At 45.4% G+C, this 8,023-nt stretch overlaps 1 non-coding gene across 1 annotated transcript; it reads right to left on the reverse strand.

The window, feature by feature from the left end:
• Positions 1–6,537: 6,537 nt before the first annotated feature.
• On the reverse strand, positions 6,538–6,610 carry TRNAK-CUU (transfer RNA lysine (anticodon CUU)). Its single transcript has one exon. It is a non-coding gene; the product is annotated as a tRNA-Lys (tRNA).
• Positions 6,611–8,023: the final 1,413 nt, after the last annotated feature.

Below are 8,023 nucleotides of genomic sequence, written 5' to 3' on the forward strand. Positions count from 1 at the left end.
ACGTAAGAGGCCCACCTCCGGGCAGCACGCACATCAAAATTTTGAAATGGTCTACATCTGACCCTCGGAAAAATAATAATAAAATAAAGAGGGGACCATGGCCACATGACCCTTTAAGTCGCCTTCTACGACAGGCAGGGATTACCTGTGAATGTAATCGACCCCTCCCATCCACAGGAGGTCCAACACATTATACCGAACCGCAATCCATGTCCGCGCCTAGGTCGCCCCTTTTAGTCGACTCATACGACAGGCAGGGGGTACCGCGTGTGTATTCTACATGTGCGTCCCCCACCCGCAGGGGGTAGTGTGTTTGGTCCGCGAGAGGTATTTTATTTCCCTCAAGTCCGCCGGCAAGCCGGTTAGAACCCCCCTATCCGCCACCTGGGACGCGCCACGTGGGAGTATCACCTCTCCCCCTGCCACGCCTTCGTAGCAGGTTCGTGGTAACAGGGAACTGAAGGAAAGACTAGGTTCTCTCAACTTGGAAGCAAGGTTTGGTGACCACGGTTCTGGCGGTCTTTCCACTTGCTTGTGGCGATATTCTTGCTTTCCTATCTCGCCTCCCTCGGCCAACTCTTGTTCTTTTCTTACCCCGTCGGTATTAGGTTTTTGAGTTCTGGGGTCACTTTCATATTCACGCCGTTCGCGGCCTTTAATTCAATCAATCAATCAATCAGTCAATCAATCAATCAATCAATCAATCAATCAATCAATCAATCAATCAATCAATCAATCAATCAATCAATGACCGTTGACCTGATTTTTTTTTTTTTTTTTGCTAGTTGCTTTACGTCGCACCGATGCAGTTAGGTCTTATGGCGACGATGGGAGAGGAAAGGGCTAGGAGTGGAAAGGAAGCAGCCGTGGGCTTAATTAAGACACAGCCCCAGCATTTGAGTGGTGTGAAAATGGGAGACCATGGAAAACCACTTTCAGGGCTGCCAACAGTGGGATTCGAACCTACTATCTCCCGAACACTGGATACTGGCCGCACTTGAGCGACTGCAGCTATCGAGCTCGGTAGACCTGAATTTAGGGTAGTCGTCCAGTTGGCATTTTCGATATCTGTTTACCTAGCTTTCTTAAATATTGAAAACCATTTATCCATTTGTTTAACATCTCCCTTGGCAAATTATTCCAATCCCTAACTCGTCTTCGTATTAACGAATATGTTTCCCAATTTGTACACTTGAATTCCAACTTTATTTTCATGTTGTGTTCATTCCTACTTTTAAAAACACCACTCAAATTAGTTTACTAATATTATTCCGCGCAATCTCTCTATTAACAGCTCGGAACATAGCGCTTAGTCTAGCAGCTCGTCTCCTTCCTCCCAAGTGTTCCCAGGCCAAACTTTGCAACAGTTGCTTAACGCTACTCTTTTGTCGGACATCAACCAGAACAAATCGAGCTGCTTTTCCTTGTGCATCTTTTCCAGTTCTCGAATCAAGTCTCGTCTCCTCTTCCCCAAGTGGTACAGCCTTTTTCAGGCAACCCCTCCCCCCTCCCCATCCAAAGTATTTGAGCAGCGTGTAGAATTTTAACCTCATGGCAGCCCTCCTGCCATTCTTGAATTTCTGGCAGTACCTGGAATCGAACCCGGGCCCGGTTGACGGCAAATAATAGTGCTAATCGTCACGCTACGAAGGCGAATAAGGGTCCCTTTCCTTTTCTTTTGCCGACTATTTCGGGTTTTTTTTTGGAGGGTCGGACCTCTTCCGTTTTCTTATTAGTGTTAATACATATTTGTTGCCCGGTTGTAGTTCTCTTAAAACAACAATCGCCACCACTTTTCTAACTGAGTCCACAGCCTTCCTACAATGCGAATGACCGGGCGGGTTGGCCGTGAGCGTAGAGGCGCGTGGCTGTGAGCTTGCATCCGGGAGATAGTAGGTTCGAATCCCACTATCGGCAGCCCTGAAGATGGTTTTCCGTGGTTTCCCATTTCCACACCAGGCAAATGCTGGGGCTGTACCTTAATTAAGGCCACGGCCGCTTCCTTCCAACTCCTAGGCCTTTCCTATCCCATCGTCGCCATAAGACCTATCTGTGTCGGTGCGACGTAAAGCCTCTAGCAAAAAAAAAAAAAATACAATGCGAATTATGCACAACTGAGAAATAACTTTCTACATGCAACCACACTACATTTTTGCAGTGCAGGAAACTGAGTACAAATGACCATTCTCATTCGCGCAATCCTGTCCTACTCCTTGGTTGAAGGATCCTTTCTGGCCTTCCGTCCAGAGCTCCGGGTTCGATTCCCGCCAGGCCTCAAAGTTTATTTGAGTATTGTAAATTCCCCTGGCTTCAGGTCTGGGTATGGGTGTTCGTCTTAACACACCTATCGTCATCTACAAATGGCACACCACACCAGCAACCATCGCACAAGCGAGAATAGTGAATACATTCCTCCACGTAGAGTTGCCGTCAGAAAGGGCATCCGGCTGTAGAACTGGGCTAAATGCACACCAAATGCCGACCCCAGTAATTGGGAAAAAGTTTAAAAAGAAGAAGAAACATTTGTACAATCGTGGACAACAAAAACTTACCCACCTCTCCACAGTATAAGGAATTCTGGTCTTTTAAATTCGACGTTCTATATCCTTGCTGTCCCTACCCACTGTGCCTCGCGAAAGTACGTTTAGGGGAAGGAATGCACTATTGGCTTCGCGTGAGGCCATACTTCTATTATTTTTCTGAAAACTGCATCGTTTAGAGTTCTTTTCTTCGAGGTATGCTATGATTGTGACAATTATGTGCACGAAATGATTAATAAGGTAAAAGAAATCACTACTGACTAATAAGAATCATAAGTCGAGCTTGTAACTTTGCTGATTGCTTCATCTGCACAGTTCCGTTTAATTTCTCTCGCGCCCGCCTGGTGGCTATGCTTGTTAACGCGTCAAGACTAAATGGCTGGCGGCGAGGCTAGCCACCTCGAGTTCCGTTGGTGTAAAAAAAAATCACCTTCAGAACGTTGGCCGACAGGGTAGGAGAGGTGGCGGTATAAAATTTCTATTCACAAGATTGCTTGCCAAAAGCACGGATTCAATTCCAAATATTTCCGCAGTGTTCGTACTGAAACCGTACAGTGTCCTGTACAGCTCCATGGGAATGATATGGGCTTTATACTCCATTAAAATTACTCCTAAAGGTCGCGTCATAGGTAGCAGTATGGGCGAAGGGCATCGAGCGGCGGCATGCCAGAATGGAACCCGCGAAAAGAGCACTTGCCAGACAATGGAAAGACAAAGGAACAGCCAAGCCCTCGCGGAAATACGCTCTCAACGTGCAGAGAGAGATAGAAAGGGGACGCGATGCTGGAGTAGTCAGATACGCCCCGAGGTGGGGCCTAGCTTCCCAGAGTTCCAAACGAACATAAGGAACTTCCGGTTTTTTATGCACATGTCACGGGTGCCAACGTCGCGTAAAGCGGGGCGATATTTTAATCCAGACATAGGAAAATTATGTGAGACACACCATTGAATAGAGCGGAATTTTCTGCGTTCTCCAGACTAAAAATATGTAATAACTTATGCAGGGGAAGAAATGAGGTCACCAGCTGTCAAGATGTAACATATCGCTAACACATGTGGACATAGCGGCGTCACCCACGCCAAGAATCGCGCTTAGGAGATAGCTCCACCCCCCAGAGGACGCTATGAATTAATCAAAGGCGGGAAGCAAATTACATAAAAACTGCTGATCGGAGATCCGGCACGCCTGGCTCAAATGAAAGAGGAGACAGAGGGCTACAAGATGCACTATTCAAATATCGTCAATTCTTGGTACGAAAGGAGCTCTTGTTCTTAATGAACCGTGAACGTTGACGCCTCCGAGCTTCCGGCGGGTAAGATAATATAAGCCGAGCAGGCCATTGTAGAGACAGTTGTTCTTTCACGGGTCGTGAGACGGACACTGCGTCCCGCGGTGCTCCAGTTACAGTCAGAAACCCTTGTACAAAAGCCTTTGTGTAGTGAACGGGAGGCCAAACGAGCCTAGGTGAATCGTTTCTGTGCTGCGTGTCAAACTAGTAAAAACCGCGAGCATAATTTTCGAACAAGTATTAGAATTCGGCTGAGAAACTGCCGGTTTAATGAGTCAGTGAAATTCATAATTAGGTGTCACCCAAAGTGTTACTTCGAATCAGGGGCTCGAGTCTCGTGAGCTACCCGATTCTTACTGTGAACGCGGGTGTAAGCTCTGAAATAGAGGACGTGTGACGAGTGTAAAAGTGTTACCCAATTGGATTACTGTAAGATTTCAGCTGTGACGAGTTCCCCAGGATGTCGGACTTAAATGGACCAGGGATGAAGGACTGCACGCCCGCCACCTGCCGAGTGGTCATGGAGTACTAAGAACTTCACCATGGGTCTCCCGTGGCGGAAGAGACAACGGCCACCAAACAGATGAGTGATGTCCAAATTTAATTTCTAAGCATGACATAACCCGGGGATAGGATTAGCGTTCTTTTGTAAATATCAAATGTTGTAAGTTAATGCATGTCCTATATGGAATTTTTATTGATTTTTATAATGTTGAAGTAAAATTCAAGGGGCTAAATTCCCGGACGACTCATATTTCTTTCTTAATGATTAGCTTATCGTGAGGGTTATATTTTAGTAAAATGTAGAATGTCCTAGCAAATATGGGAACAAGGTTAGGAGAATATTCGAGTTTCCCGTAGGGGCGGTTGGAAAAATAGTGTTGGCAAGCAGGGAAACATGTCGAAATATTGGTAGTCACTGTCCCACGAGGTTGTCAAATATGCCAGGGAAACTCATGGGTCAGTCAGATAATGCATGCCTAGCTTACAGATATAATCCGTGCATGTACATCAAGAATGAAGAAAATCCCGACCGGGAGAGGTACATACTGTGTGATCTAGATAGGTGTGAGGGACCATGTGCAAGTCTCCCGTGATTTTGATTAATTGGCCATAATGGTTTGGAGAGTTTTCTTTTAATCTATAGCCGGGGTGAGGCCCATCCCTAATCTTTGGTCAGAAGGTTTAAATATAAGTGTATTTATGTGGTATGAACGAGGAGCCATGAGAGCCCTAGGCCCAAGGGAATAAGATACGCGATATGAGACATAGGGGGACGGCTGAATGCCCGAGTAATTTACGATGAAATGAGTTAGAAATGATTGTGCCCATAGCCGGCGCTCAGCGATAATAATGAGAGAGAATAAAAGAGTATTTCATGGGAATTCCACAATAATATGAATAAACAAATAAAATGGGCCGTGGATGTGTCCCTGAGACGAGAAGGTGACGTTTGAGGGAGAGAAGAATCTGAATGGCCGTGCGAAGTGAATGACCGGCCTCCTTTATTTTTTGTGAAGGTCTAGCTCTCGCCATCGGGACAAAAGGGTCCCGTCTCGCATTGTGTTAGGGCTTGGAGCCTGGTCTGCTCACGTTCTTTTGTTTGGGTTATATGGCTTAGCTAAGAATACTTGTATAATGATAATATCACGGTAACTTCTTTTAAAAGGTATTTAATAAATGAATAGGGATTCCCCCAGATATCCGGCGAGATGAGATTGTCGCTATTCTCGGTATCTACAGAAACCCACAGTACCTCTCGGTCGGGAGTCTGCCAGTTCGACGCCGGATTATGGTGGCGCCCATGAGCGAGCTGATTCACGCTTGCGCTTTGGGCCGGAGACAGTGATAACCATGTTGTTTCTTTCTAGGAATGGTTCTCCTGAGTGCATGAAGTGTATATATCCATATGTTTTGTGTATGTTTCGTAATGATGTGCACATATTTTTGAGTTCAAACAGAACCTATGTGCACGTTGTTTGGTTTTGGTAATAGATGAGGAGTCCGGGGTTTAGCAAAAATGGTATTTGTGTTTGTTTGTGCAGTATGCAAATGTGTCTTTTAAGATGATATTATGTAGCGTAGGCCCCGGTTATGTTCGTGCTTAGAACAGCTAGTAATATTTGTGTATCGGGACATCAGTTCATCTCACGGTGTGATCGACAGAATAATGTACAAATGTCATGAACGGTATGAATTAATGAGAAAAAATGAACGATAGCAAGTCGCAAAACCTCAATCATACCGTTATGCAGACGACGCCCATGGGCGATTCGTATTTTAAAATGATTATTATTTTCTTTTCCTCCCATATGTGGAGAGTCATTGTATAGAGCTGTATCAACCTTTTTAAATTGTCATATTTGAATAAATTTGCATTCGTACCCCTATTAAATGGTTCTTGTCATTTGTAGCAGTGTTAAGCAGTATCCAATAGGCATTTGAACCCAGAGACCCTACTTTCATATTATAGACATAAGGCTCCATCTTAAGTATTGTTGTTTTTGTTTTCTTTCGAACGTACCGCTTCCCCAAGTGCTCAGGCTGCCGGGCCGGCACAGAAAGTAGGAAGGGGAGCGGTTCGAAGCTCGTTAAGCAATTCGACCCGCTCTTCAATCCAAATCTCATCCGTGGGTGTTTACCCCGTTACGTGGAGGCATTTTTATGCGTGGGTCATCCATTCGAAGCCCGGTAGGGTGTATACTTGGCGCCCAACGTGGGGCTCGAACCCACGACCCTGAGATTAAGAGTCTCATGCTCTACCGACTGAGCTAGCCGGGCATTGTTTATAGTTTACACTGTAGCATTTTGAGTAAGAGATAGGCCGCCCACAGGGAGGATAGTGTGCTACGATGGAGTCAAATTGCCAGGTTCGTGCCACAATCTGATTACATTTGGTATCGAACGGGTTGGCAATTATTTGAAATGGAGTACCCGCCACGTAACCGAACGGATGGAGACGTTAAGCACATGTCCGAAGTGCTAAGATTCATAATTATAAATTGGATACTGCAAGGGTTGTTCAGATTGTGTGATACTCAGCAGGACTGTCATTGTCATCGTACGGGTGTGCGTAAGTCACAACTCGTGATGATAACTCACACAAGATCAGCCATGAAAGGGAGCGACGTGAATAATAAATGGGATAGGAAAATGACAAGAACAGAAAAATCATGTGTCCAGTTTAAGTGGAAATCCGCATGAGTGTCGCTCATAAATTCAAAATGGATACCCGGGACAGACTATGAAGTTGTCAGTTCTTTGGGAGACAACGTTATGGTTCTCTCAGTGTGAGGTTAAAACGGCCGGCAAAATTCTTCAAATTTCGCCAGTTACGGGTATCGGCCAAAGATTGTGCGCTGAAGTAACAACAGTTGGCAGATATAAATATTTTTTCGAGAGGGCTTTAGACACCGCGGATAGAGCAGGGTACCTCAACCCCAGCTCTAATTTTTGCGCAGTAACGGATGCGATGTTGCCAGTTTGAGACGGGTAATTGTCTGCTAACGTCATCTCACCAGTCTCAAGGTGATAACATCCATTAGTGACTGGGGTATGCCATGTTTCCGGCATACGTAAAATCGAGCCCACGGTAGGCCGCGCGCGTAACCGGAAAACTTATTCCAGGATAAAAGGGCTAACGTAGAATCAGTATTATTATTGTTATTATTATTGTCAAATGATATGACGAAATTTCCTATACAATGAAGTATGACATTAATATGGTAGGGGGGCGTGACACAAGCCGTTTGTAGGCCCAGTTTGGATTGATTGTTGGAATTTCGAGTAAAGTTAGGTCACGCTGAAATTTGTATTAAATATTTGAATGTATCTATGCTTTCTGTCGATCACCGGTGGTCAATTTTCTGCCCACGGGAGATCCGCTTTCTCCAAAATTGAATTTAATATGGACATGGAGGCCATGAGGGAAATGATGTGCCAATTATTGGCAGAACAAAAGGAACAATTAAATCAATTAGGCAAGCAGGCAACAGACGTTAAAGCGCAGCTAGACAAGCAGGCAACAGACGTTAAAGCGCAGCTAGACAAGCAGGCAACAGACGTTAAAGCGCAGCTAGACAAGCAGGCAACAGACGTTAAAGCGCAGCTAGACAAGCAGGCAGCGGACTTTAAGGCGCAGTTTGACAGGCAGGCAGAGCTTTGCCAGGCTCAGGCGGCTACGAATAAGGCTTC

Source organism: Anabrus simplex, chromosome 4 (genome assembly GCF_040414725.1).
Source record: "Anabrus simplex isolate iqAnaSimp1 chromosome 4, ASM4041472v1, whole genome shotgun sequence".
In the NCBI taxonomy this organism is placed as follows: Eukaryota; Metazoa; Arthropoda; class Insecta; order Orthoptera; family Tettigoniidae; genus Anabrus; species Anabrus simplex.